Raw genomic sequence first — 13,711 nt, forward strand, 5'->3', positions numbered from 1 at the left:
ATAACCTTTTTTTGCCTGAGATTAATCATATAAAGATTTTTGTTGTAAGTGAATTTGACTTGTGCAAATTTCTAGTCAAAATATGACTTCCTCTCACATAGATCAGTAGCAGCTCCCATGATGCCAGTTGTCCTCCCACAAAGAAAACTGTGACGCATCGGCACTGAGACAGCCTGCTGTGGGAACTTCTCCTTGTCCCCAGACCCAGTCTCTGCCTTGCTAATCCTCTGCTCACCACAGCTGCTTAGACCAGAATAGGCCCCCCACCCTCCTACAAACTGACCCGTTTACAAGTTCTGCCAAACAGGAATTAGAGTGATTATTTAGCCCAAAATATCTCCTCAGGAATTTTAATATGGCAGGAAATTTTTTAAAACATTCCTCTTTATTTTTATTATTCAAAAAGCTTCTTTTTTTTTTTCTTTCTTTTTAATTTAGCTTTCTGACTCTGGGCTTGTGACTTCAACACTTTCACAACCATTTTCTTCTCCTCAGTCAGGAAAGCAGGCTTGATCCTGCCACGGACACATTCAGCACACATGGAACCACCATAGGCTCTGCTAACGTGTTTTTTTTTTTTTCTTTTCTTTTTTTTTTTCTTATTTTTATATTTTTTATTGAGATTGTTCACATACCATACAACTATCCAAAGATCCAAAGTGTACAATCAATTGCCCACAGCACCACCATACAGCTGTGCATCTATCAACACAATTAATTTTTTTTCAATTTTTAGAACATTTTCACTACTCCAGAAAAGAAATAAAGACATAAAAAGGAAACTCAGGTCCTCCAATACACCTAATCACACCCCCCTCCATTACTGATTCATAGTTTTGGTATAGTAAATTTGTTACTGTTGATGAAAGAATGTTAAAATACTACTAACTGTAATATATAGTTTGCAGTAGGTATATATATTTTTTCCTATATACCTCTCTATTATTAATTTCTAGTTATAGTGTCATACATTTGTTCTAGTTCATGAGAGAGACTTCTAATATTTGCAGTTAATCACGGACATTGTCCACCACAAGATTCACTGTTCTATACATTCCCATCTTTTAACATCCAACTTTCCTTCTGGTGACATGTGTGATTCTGAGCTTACCCTTTCCACCACCTTCACACACCTTTCAGCCTGTTAGTCATTCTCACAACATGCTACTATCACCCTGTCCATTTCCAAACATTTAAGTTCACCCTAGTTGAACATTCTGCTCATAATAAGCAACTGCTCCCCATTCTTTAGCCTCATTTCTATATCCTGGTAACTTATATTTCATGTCTGTGAGTTTACATATTATAATTAGTTCATATCAGTGAAACCCTGCAATATTTGCCTTTATGTGTCTGTCTTATTTCACTCAATATAGTGCCCTCCAGTTTTCTTCATCAACACATTTCTTTTAAGATGGTTCTGTTCACACACCATACATTCCATCCTAAGTAAACAATCATTGGTTCCTTGTATAGTCACATATTTATGTATTCAGCACCATCACCACTCTCTATATAAAGACATCTCCATTTCTTCCACAAAGATGGAGGAAGAGTCAAAGAAGGCAGAGAGGCAAAAGAAAAAGGCAAGAGAAAGAGAGAAAAACAAACAAACAAACAAACAAAAACCAAAACCTGATAGCTAGAAAGTGACAAATGGAAAGATAGCATTAACCTAAAGTAGAATAGAGTCAGACAACATCCCCAATGCCAGGAGCCCCATACCTTTCCCCTATTCCCCACCCCCCCATATTCATTTAGCTTTGTCTTTGTTATATTAAAGGAAGCATAATACAATGTTTCTGTTAATTATAGTCTCTAGTTTGCATTGATTGTATTTTCCCCCCAATCCCACCCTATTTTTAATACCTTGCAATGTTGACATTCATTTGTTCTACCTCATGTAACAACATATTTGTACCTTTTATTACAATTGCTGAGCACCCTAGGTTTCCCTGAGTTACACAATCCCAGTCTTTATCGTTCGCCTTTTGTGGTCCCACATGGTCCCAACCTTCCTCTTTCAACCGTATTCACAGTCATCTTTGTTCAGTGTACTTACATTGCTGTGCTACTATCTCCCAAAATTGTTTTCCAAGCCTCTCACTCCTGTCTTTTCCTTTCTGTCTGCAGTGCTTCCTTTAGTGTTTCCTGTAGAGCAGGTATCTTGTTCACAAACTCTGTCGTCTGTCAGAGAATATTTTAAGCTCTCCCTCATATCTGACAGACAGTTTTGCTGAATATAGGATTCTTGGTTGGTGGTTTTTCTCTTTCAGTATCTCAAATATATCACCCCACTTCCTTCTTGCCTCCATGGTTTCTATTGAGAAATCTGCACATATTCTTATCAAGCTTCCTTTGTATGTGATGGATCGCTTTTCTCTTGCTGCTTTCAGGATTCTCTCTTTATCGTTGACATTTGATAATCTAACTATTAAATGTCTTTATGTAGGCCTATTCAGATCTATTCTGTTTGGGGTACGCTGTTTTTCTTGGATCCGTAATTTTATGTCTTTCATAAGAGATGGGAAATTTTCATTGATTATTTCCTCTATTATTGCTTCTGCCCCTTTTCCCTTCTCTTCTCCTTCTGGGACACCAATGATACATACATTCTTGCTTTTTGTTTTGTCCTTAAGTTCCTGGAGACATTGGTCATATTTTTCCATTCTTTTCTCTATCTGTTCTTTTGTGTGTAGGCTTTCAGGTGCCTTGTTCTCCAGTTTCTGAGTGTTTTCTTCTGCCTCTTGGGATCTGCTGCTCTATGGTTACATTGTGTCTTTCATCTCTTGTGTTGTGCCTTTCATTTCCATAGATTCTGCCAGTTGGTTTTTCAAACTTTCAATTTCTACCTTATGTATGTCCAGTGTTTTCATTATACTGTTTAGCTCTTTCACCATATCTTCCCTAAACTTTTTGAATTGACTTATTATTAGTTGTTTAAATTCCTGTATCTCAGTTGAAGTGTAAGTTTGTTCCTTTGACTGGGACATAACTTCATTTTTCTTAGTGTAGGTTGTAATTTTCTGTTGTCTAGGCATTGTTCCCTTGGTTACCCCAATCAGATTTTCTCAGTCCAGAACGGGCTCAGGTCCCAGAAGGAAGAAATATTCAGTATCCAGTTTCCCTGAGTGTGTGTCTTAGAAAATTGGTACACCCTGTGAGGCCTCGGGTCACTGTTCTTTTCTGCCAAGCAGGTGGCACCTGTCAGCCTGTAATTCCAGACTGGTGTAAGGAGGTGTGGCTGTGGCTATTTTCCCCTAGGCTCTGGGGTATGGTTCTGAATGGAAGACGGGTAGTAGAGCTTGGCCACGCCCCTTTCCTCTTAGAGAAGATAGACCTCCTAGGGGGGTGTCATTAACATTTCAATGGTCTCTCTCTGCCTGTGCTATCTCCACCCTTTTCTGGGTCAGAGCACTGGGGACTGAAAATGGCTGAGGCTTTCTCCCCTGAGCTGAAAAAGGAACCAAAATTCCCCTTCAGGGCTAGTTCACAGCAATCCTCCAGCTCTCCAAGGTTAGTCATCACCAAAAGCCTGTGTCTGCTTGTTGGGGATTCGTAGCTCATGAAGAGCAGTTCGCACTCGCTAATGAAAACCCCAGTTGGAGCTCAGCTGAGCTATATTCACTTGCTGGGAAAGAGCTTTTCTCTAGCACATGAAGCTTTGCAGCTCAGGCTGTGGGGGGAGGGGTCTCCTGGCTTGGATCCGCAGTTTTCACTTACAGATTTTATGCTGTGATCTCAGGCATTCCTCCCAATTCAGGTTGGTGTGTGATGAGTAGGCAGTCACGTTTGTACCCCCACAGTTATTCCGGATTATTTACTAGTTGTAAATAATCTATTTCTGGTTTTTTAAGTTGTTCCACGGGGACTAACTGGCTTCCACTCCTCTCTATGCCACCATTTTAGATAGCCATCTAACATGTTTTTATTTTGTTTTTTTTTAGATAACCTCATAAGAACTCTAGGTCTCACAGCATGATCCCTCGACGTCTGCTTGGGCACATGCCACAGGTGAATTTCGGTTCTTTCTCAACCTTCTTGGTATAAAGGTAAACAAATCTATTCCCAGGGGTCCGGGACAGTCTAGTTTTGTTAGAAGCAGAATTGTAGGATAGCCTACGATGCTATATCAAATGCTGGACCATTTTGAATGCCACTAGAAACTGTCCCTGAAAGAGGAAAAAGTGGGAAGAATTTTAATGTGAAATGCAGAAAGAGCTGTAATTAGAAGCAGGTGAAGATTTAAAAACACCAAAAGCAGACATAAAGCAGAGGAACCATAAAGGAACCATAAAGGAGCCAAATTATAATCAAGCAGAAACTTAAAGTGAGCAGCAAATATACCATAGAGTAAAGCTAAATAGTGTAGAGAGAATGGTAATTAGGCAGAAGTAGTAAAATCAGAGAGAACCCAGCAGAGTATTAAAGAACTGCCAATGAAGCTCCCATGAAATGTCCTCTTCCTCAGACTTGCCTTGAATCCTGAATGGCTTTTCCTTCTAGTGAAGTCTGTCAGTCGTGGCTAAAGTGTGGCTTCCATTTCTTTTGCATGATTAGGTTGTTCTTGCTCTTTGCCTTATGTCACACATACAACCTCTTAATAAATTCCCACAGTGTAAAATTTGACTCAACGCTCCTATAAGCAAATATCCTAAATATGTCTTACTCTCTATTTTGAATGGCTTCCACCTTCCCATTGACAGTGAAATACGTAGCAATTGCAAAAGGTGTAATCTTACATTTTGTAGGGATTGAGGAAAAAATTGATGCAAGAATGGGAAAGATGGGTGGGGAGAATGAATGATTTAGGATTTCACGGGTTGGGGTTTGCAATAGGTTTATGGGACTATGTTGTTTATTTGTATTGTCATGTTCCCATTATGCTACTTTTTATTTTCACAGCCAATTAAGCTCTAGAAGTTGGTACAAGTTGCCCGCAAGTAGAGAAGGCACCCAGGTTTTACATGGACCTGGTTTCTGACTCATAGTTCGGACAATGAGTGACACACGAAAGATCTTCCTAATTTCTTTCAGCCTTGCAGGTTTGCTCAGCATCTTATTTTACATAAATCACAGATTGTTTTCTCAATCTAGTTTCATTAGCCTCATGGGTAATATTCTTCACAGATCCTAACAATAAATTTACTGACAGTTCTAGTCTTCTGTGTGGTGGAATTGAATATTTTGTTAAAATGCCTTTCTCTATGCATTCATATGTAAACAATGCAAGTCTCTTGCTCTGTTTCTTTCCTTTCTTTCCTGCCTTTCTTTGGGTCAGGTGGAGGGGATGGGTGGAGATAGTGAGGGAAGGGGTGAGTTAAATCAGTCTTATTCATGAGGTGACCCAATAATCCCCTGTTCACTTGGCTGAGGGATCCTATCCAGGCAAGGACCCAAGGCACCTTCATTCAAGTCAAAATGAATTGAAGAGAGTCAAAGAAGAAGAACGCTGAATATTCCTGAGTCCATGGGATAGAACAGAAGACCCAAGTCCTCCCACAATTGCCCTCTGATGAAGGTTCTGGGGCAACCAGGAACACTCTGCAATTGACTCATGGCTACTTGTCTTCTCAGCTGGAGATGTGTTGCAGTCAGGAAAACTCCATCAGGCAAAGCCTTAGGGCTGATTCATCACATCTCCTGAATGGCGGACCTTTGCCCCTTCAATATTTGGAGCTGCCCAGGGCACCAGCCCTTCAGCAGGGATCCTATTCCAAATTTGGAAACTTCAAGTTAAGTGAGAGAGAAATTTGGAAACATGAATCATTATTTACAATCCACTTGTATTATCTATTGGACTGTAAAACTGCTATAGTCCCCTGAATTCGGCAGTCTAGGCAGTAATGAGGGCAGAAATCCTCAAATGAGTGCTCACCCACCCTGATGTTCACCTCACGTATTTCACTGACATTGGACATTTAGTCCCTTAAGAAGCAATTTCTTGGGTTCTTCCAAAACCGTGACAAATACTAACACACAGTCAAGATTCACTATCATTTCCAATCTTCCATATCCCCAGGCACCCTCTCTGTCAGCCACAAAGTTGGGGCACAGGAAATATCCTAAGGCATCCTGTCTTCTACACCCATTTGCGACAATTATCAGACAAGACCCACTCCTCCTAAAACTTATTCAGAAAACCACCTTCTCTCTATCAAATAGTCAAGAGCCCCTGCCCTCACTGTATGGGGCACTGGTACATTTTCGTGTATTTGCTAAGCCTAGGTTAATCTACACACAACTCATTTGGTCTCGTTTCTTCTGCTGCTTCACAATGAAGGATGGATAATAGAGATTCTGAGAAATAGTTATAAATAATTATTTAATATAGAACTACAAATTATTTGTGGCTTGCAAGTCAATCCCTCCAGACTGCTCCCTCTACAGGCTGGTGTATTGTGATTTTATTCGATATAGTTTAGCTTTAACACAGCTCGCATTCCACTCGTGAAAAGGCAAAGTACCGTATTCCTGGCTCACAGCACCTCTTTTAAACTTAGGCACTGCGAAGCCACTAAAGTTAAAGCTACACTAAAGTTAAAGTTAAAGTTAAAGGTAAGAGAAAAGGTACATCCTCATACACTTCTACTCTCACACCCACCTTCTATCTCACACCTCAATGTTTTAAATTTCAGTGATTTTAATGTAGTAGAAATGAATAAGACCCTAATGACTCTATCACCTCCATTTATATTAGACAAATATACAATCCAATTTACATAAATATGCATACATTCTTTAAAAAGGGAGCAGTAATGTATCATACTAAAAAGAATAACTCAAAAGAGGTATTTTAGGATAATGTACATAAATATGCAACAACCTATCACACTTTATCTGAAATTATCTGAAATCATCAGGCACTCTCCATGTTTAGTGTCAGAGAGTTTCTGAAATTTTGAAGCAAAAAAATTATAACACTAGGGAACACTTCTGACTATTCTACATTCATATTTTTGAAATCTGCATTATCAACCCAAAGTATGCTTTCTTGCTTTTCAAAATCAGGTATTAATTCTCAGGAGACTTTAAACAACTATTAAGATGTGTTTTTTATTTTGAATATTCAGAGTGCTAATGTATGCATTGAATGTCACTACCAGCAATTAATCAGGTCCATGTATCTGCACAGATACACAAGGTAAATAATTCAGTCTCATATTCAAATTGCAGTGCAGTATAATTTGATCTTGAGATTTTAATTAAGACAAGCCCTCAAGCATGAATTGTAATACTTACATTCTTAAATAATCAGAATATAAAAGTCACTGAGTGCCATCAAACCAACCAAAGGGATTCAAAGTCAACTTTGTGTCAAGTCCTTTGAAAAGCATCAATGACTGGTTCTGATAAACCGTACATGCAGAATCAAAATGATGCCAATCTTCCCTTTCAATTTATGCAATTTTATTAAATTGTTTTGACTATATGTACCAGATTGTCAAAAATCTCTTTGATGCCTTATTTAACAGCCATCTGTCATGCTTCAAAGTGATTCCAACTCCAAGTTGGATTTTTCACTACCACCAATATCCAAAATATTTACTGAGGTCTATTGTGTTAAAAGTATCTTTCATTCCGCTATCCTTTACTCTCTTGTTTATAATTTTGGTGGCCAACAGTGCAGGAGAGTTTTCCTATAGAAAATTGTCAAAGTCTATAAGTACTGCCAAATTTCTGTTTTTAAAGAAAGTGAGCTATCAACCTTGTTGCTAAAAGGTGGTTATTTCAGAGTGAAAAAGAATGAAAGGTTTGAAATGACAATGGAAAATATGTTCCCTTTGCCTGTAACAGCTGCACTTTAAGTTGATGTGTATAAGATATATAATATTATATGTATATTGAACTAAGGGGGAAAAAATGCTCCAAATGCAAGGTCAGTTTGAGTTAGTGAACGTCTAAGGCATTTTGTCTTACCAGCACCCTCTCTTTTCCTGGGACATGCTACTGTCTCCACCACCACCCCAACCAGATGGCTACCTGAGGACATGACATATTCCTACCTGATCCCACCTTAACTCCAGGTGATTGGCCCAGGGATATACTTGATTTATGCTAATCCAAGTAAAACTTTTCCCTGGGATTATTTTGGGCTGAAACTGAGAAAGTAAGTTAGCCTTTTATGTTGATGGAGGATATAATATGCAAAAACTCCTGAACTATTAATGCCCCATATTCAACTCCCAGTGGAATAAACTAGAAATGATGGTGATGACATACAGAACCTCAGAGATGAGAGAGATTATATCCTGGTAGCATCCAAATCCCTGGTCCCAGCTGCTTCTAAGGACCAGCTACTTCTCTGAAGCTTGGTTGTTCAGTTCTTCCATGGGTTCCAGCTGGTAATTTTGTGTTGTATTATGGTCAGTTACAATCCAAAGAGCCCAAATACATATGCATGAGTGAGCTACAAAACATGAATTATGTAATTTCAGTGATTCTGCATCCAAGTTAAATGCTCTTTTATTTGCATTTAAAACTGGCAATATACAATATGAAGATGAATAGTAAAATCCATGCTGATGATTTAAAATTTTAGTCTTTTTTTTTCACTTGCAATGACATTACATAAGTAAATTTTTAAAATACCATGATGTCAAGAGGGAGCATAGAATAAAGGAAAAAGCTTTCTATTTTAGTACCCGTAATGGCAATTGTTTCCTGCTTTTTGAACAAGGAGCCTTACATACTCCTTTTGCACTGGACTCCACAGATTATAGGAGGTTAAGAGCCGCATTCCTCTTTGTGGCCATGACTCAGGAGGGTACCCAACTCCCACCCTCTCTTGTCCATTAGAGCTAAGCCTTCTCTTCTCGGTGTGCCATGCTCTAAGGTTCTTAGAACAGAGGTGAGATTTACTTTTCCTTGGCTTATCTGTTGTTCTAGTCGTTTTATCTTACTTAGAGAAACACAAATTAAAATCTGATATAGTGCTAGAATTTAAAATATTATGGCTCAGTCATGTTGATCGATACTGAATTATCTTTACTCAAGACAGAAAATTGTAAATCAAAATGTACTCAATAGCTAAACCCAAACAAATTCATTTTGACTCTTATTTTACTTTTATTTAAAATAAAATATTATTTTGGAAACGTCCAATGCTGACTTGTCCTCTCTAATCTATACTTTGTATCCTTCCAATGTAGACCTGAGGGGAATTTAATTATAGTTGTAGTAGTTGATTTGCATTCAAAAATTCTCTTTAACCAAACAACTTGAAAAAGGCTGAAGATTAAAAGTGTCTCAACAATTCACATCTCTGAAATCAAAAGTTCATAGTTTCTGCTGGGCAAAAAGTATGTTAATTGGCCTGTTAATATCTTGAGGAACACTTTCCCTTCATTCCCCAGTCAGAAGCCCTGATCCAGGCACTTGTTCTTAAATAGTCAAAGAAGTAATTCCAGCGTGGTGCCTAATTCTTACCAGGCAAATAAGGACAAAGCCTATGGTAGACCTTACTTTAAGGTAAACTTGAGTTATATATTAAATTCCCACTCTGGGAGTTAGCAAAATCTGCCTCACTAGAGGAGAGTCTCTCTCTGCAGAAGCTCTCTAAAGAACAAAATGCCTTCTGAGTCCAAGACGTGGAGCAATTTGGGTGTTAATTAAAAACTATAGTGCAAGGCTTTTTTACAATTGAGCAAAGCCCTTTTCTGGCCTGGCCTCATCTCAATACTACCCCAGATATCTTCAAGGCCATTTTTGCCTCTCCACCATGGGAAAGCACAGATAGACTGTCCTGCTAAGGACTCAACATTGAGTAACTTAACTCTAGGGAACCCTCTCTGCTTTTAGTGAAAGGTGATGCAAAGGACCGTAATCTGAGTGCTAGGCCCCCAGGTTGTATCATTCCAAATGAACACTGGTGACAGGTAGTGTCAGCAGAAATAGCAAAGTTTATTTTCTTTTTTTTTTTCTTTTTTAAATGTAATTTTGTTGAAATGTATCATATACCATACAATTATTCAAAGTGTACAGTTGTTCACAGTTTCATCATATAGTTGTGCATTCAACACCAGCAAAGTTTATTTTCACTACTGAATAAGAATTTTTTGAAACTATGAGTTCATGCAGATGCTTTCTATACAATGCATATAGCTATATTCCTTCTCCTTTTTTTAAAATTAAAACACAAAACACACTCAGTCTGTTGAACCTGGATTTTCTGGAGGGTTTTTCCCCTATATGATATACATATATATAAAATTTTCTTCAAACTGCCTCATCTAGTTTCTGCTTGTTCCTCTAAAATGTTATAGCAAATGGTGGGTATTTATTATTTACTAATTTATTAAATTCAGAAACATTCAGCATGTAAGAATATTGACCCAAATAAATTAATAAATATATAAGTAATGGATGTGGGGAACTAGTTCAAATGCCAATATCACCAATTCAGTTTCTTTGGTAGGATTTGATTGTGTGAAAGCAAATTATAAAGAAATATTTATAATATGTAAAATAAAGACTCTTTATTATTAAATTTAACTACTTAAAATTACTTGCAGAATAATTTGAGATATAATATACTCCATATAACTATAGCACTATTATTCAAATTAAAGAGCACTGAATCATTTTTTTTTAAATTGTGCTACCAAGTTTGGTTATTTGGAAATCCATGTGGAAAACAAAATATACCTATCTCAAACAACAAAAAAAATAAGTTCTAGGTGGACTGTAAATCTAAATGTAAAAGTTAAGACAATAAAACATTTAAAAGAAAACATCAGAGGACACCTTCATGATTTCCAAACAGAACTAACAATAATACATATATACATAAATTGGACAATAATAAAATTAAGAACTTCTAGTCACCAAAAAACACCATTAAGACACTATTAAGCAAAAAGGCAGCCCACATACCCACATAATGGGAGATGATATATACAATACATTTATCCAATAAAGAAACTGTATCCAAAATATGTAAAGAACTATGAATGAATATGAAAAAAGACAAACAACTTGATAGAAAATAGAAAAACTGACTTAAACTTGCACTTCACAAAAGAGGCTAATAAATAGAAAAAGTGGACAACTTGTTTATCACATCATGATAATGCAAATTAAAAGCACAACACAATACCACTACAAACCCTCAAATTAAAAATGCAGTCAGTGTTGGCAAGGATGTGGAGTACCCAAAACTCTCATACGGTAATGGTGGGAGTGTAAATGGAGACACACACTTTGGAAAACTATCTGGCAGTGTCAGTTAAGGTTGAACACATGTCTACCCTATGACCCTACAGTTCCACTTCTAAGTACACACCCAAAAGATGTGTGTGCATATGTTCACCAAAAGACACTAAAAAAGAATGTTCATAGCACCACTATTCATAATAGCCAAAAACTGGGAATTACCCAAATGTCCATTAAGAATGGAATGAAAAATAAGTAGTGGTATATTCACCTAACAGAACACTAATCAGTTTTACTCTTCAATGATACCCTTCAGAAGCAACCACAGCCATGCACAACAATATAGATAAATCTTACAAACATAATTCCAAGTGAAAGAAGCCAGATACAAAAGAGTAAATACTGATTTCATGTATATCAAGTTCTTGATTGTTTCTTGATTAGGGTGTAAGTTTACATGGATGTGTTCATTTTGAAAAAATTTCACCAAACTTTGTACTTATAATTTATGCACTTCTCTGTATGCATGTTAGAGTTCAATTTAGACAATTTTTTAAAAAAACTCTGCCACCTGGAGAGTATCTATATTCTTAGCAGAATATTTTAACACTTTGCTGAGTCAAATTATATAACATCATCACTATCTAAAAAAAGAGGTGATTGTATATGTACCGGTGTTTGTGTTTGTATCGGGAGTTGCCTTTCTGTAGGTCTCAGCATAAACCACAAAAGAGCCATTATCCTCAATTCATATCACTAACTCAAGTGAACGAAGTATTTAAACTATTTTTATCTGCCTTCCTTATATTTTCAAAGTTAGAAGCCTGACAGCATTGGAAGTTTAACTTTTTTTTTTTCATTCTGCTTCACCTGTTCTCTACCTTAAATTGACTTGATTTGCAATTAAGAGCAAAAAGCCATTTTAGTATGTGAGTTTATAGAATCAAATACATTTTTAAAGTTCACAATATTTTCAAATTTGAGAAATTTAATGCTGGCCTTAGATTTTTCACATCCAGGAGTCTTAGCTATGAATTTGCTATTCCCTGTCCACACAATTTAGACATTATTCATTTCTGTCAGTTAAATTACCTTGGTTCCACACACTTTCCTATATTGCCCCCAAATAAATAAAACTAAGCCACAAACCCTGATTATCATTAAAATTTCTGGAACTTTCTGAAAGCAAGAGAGACATTTGATTCTATGGAAAGCAAAGATGCCTGGGGAAATGAGGTACATTGGTGGATCCAGGACCAAAGTTTAGCCACGGCTTCTTAGACCTGAGCAGAGTTGGTCTAGTTACCTAAACTATATGAGTTATTCTATTTCTATACCATTTCCTCATTGATAAATTGGTGAAATGATACCTACCTTTCAGCATAGCTATGAGAATTTAAATCAAGTTGGCAAAACATATGGCATTGAGTAAACGTCTGCAAATGATGCCTATTATTTATCCAGTAGAGTGGAAGCTCCTCAAGGCAGGTACCACACATTGTTCAATGTTATCCTCAATGACTAATAAAATTCCTGGCAATAGTAAGTTCTCAAAAATAGTTGTTAAATCAATAGGTTAAAGAATTAAATAATTCTTTAAAATTATGATTTTAATGACTGAAAAATATTCCTTTTTTTTTTTTAATTTGTAACCTGGTTGGTTTTGAAAAGCTAGATAGAACTTTCTTGTTTTCCTGGAGTTCTCTACAAGAGCACACAGATGGAAACCAAAGTACCCCACATTCTAAGTTCAGAGAATGGTCTGCTCTGAGGCCAGTCTCTGTAGTACGGGGCTTTCTGAAAAGGGCCATGTGCTGGTTTGAATCTATTATGTCCCCTACAAAAGCCATGTTCTTTAATGCAATCTTTTTGGGGGCAGACTTTTAGTATTTTGATTAGAGTAGGATGTTTGATTAGGTAGTTTCTATGGAGATGTGACTCACCCAACTGTGGGTGAGACCTTTTGATTAAATTATTTCCATGGAGGTGTGATCATGCCCATTCAGGGGGATTAAGTTTATTTGATTAGGTTTAATTAACACTCAAGACTGTTGATTGCTGGGGGGCGGAGTCTACATCCCAGACCCTTAAAAAGGCCAGTGTACCAGCTCCAGTTCATTGCTGAGAGGAGCAGAGACCCCAAGAGGTAGAGACATGAGACCTTCAGGAACTCGACTGGAAGTCTCCAGCTCAAGGTAAGTTGGCTCTTCAGTCTGGGATATTTCCACTGTCCCATTTCTCTTCTTGGTGACAACTTTCTCAAATGCCTTCACTTTTGAATTTAAGGAAGAAAATTATCTCCGTTGTCGCCCAACCAGACCCCATCAGACTGGAATGTTGTGTTCCGTGTGGGCAGATATCCTGACTATTGTTATACACATTCATGTCTCTGGAATCTAGTTGAGTCTGAGAGCCTGGAAGGCTCTCAAGAGGTAATTTCTGGATGGATATGCATGAACGTTTTTCAGGATGAAGGACACTTTTTTCTTGGCTGGCCGCAGCAGTGTACTTTATCTTTCTGTAATAAGGTTGGGGTTGTTCTGTTCCTTGTTTGATC

General features: G+C 37.3%; 1 pseudogene; it reads right to left on the bottom strand.

The window, feature by feature from the left end:
- Positions 1-287: 287 nt before the first annotated feature.
- LOC119540529 lies at positions 288-4,148 on the bottom strand (annotated as a pseudogene).
- Positions 4,149-13,711: the final 9,563 nt, after the last annotated feature.

Source organism: Choloepus didactylus, chromosome 7, assembly GCF_015220235.1.
Source record: "Choloepus didactylus isolate mChoDid1 chromosome 7, mChoDid1.pri, whole genome shotgun sequence".
NCBI classification, from domain to species: Eukaryota; Metazoa; Chordata; class Mammalia; order Pilosa; family Megalonychidae; genus Choloepus; species Choloepus didactylus.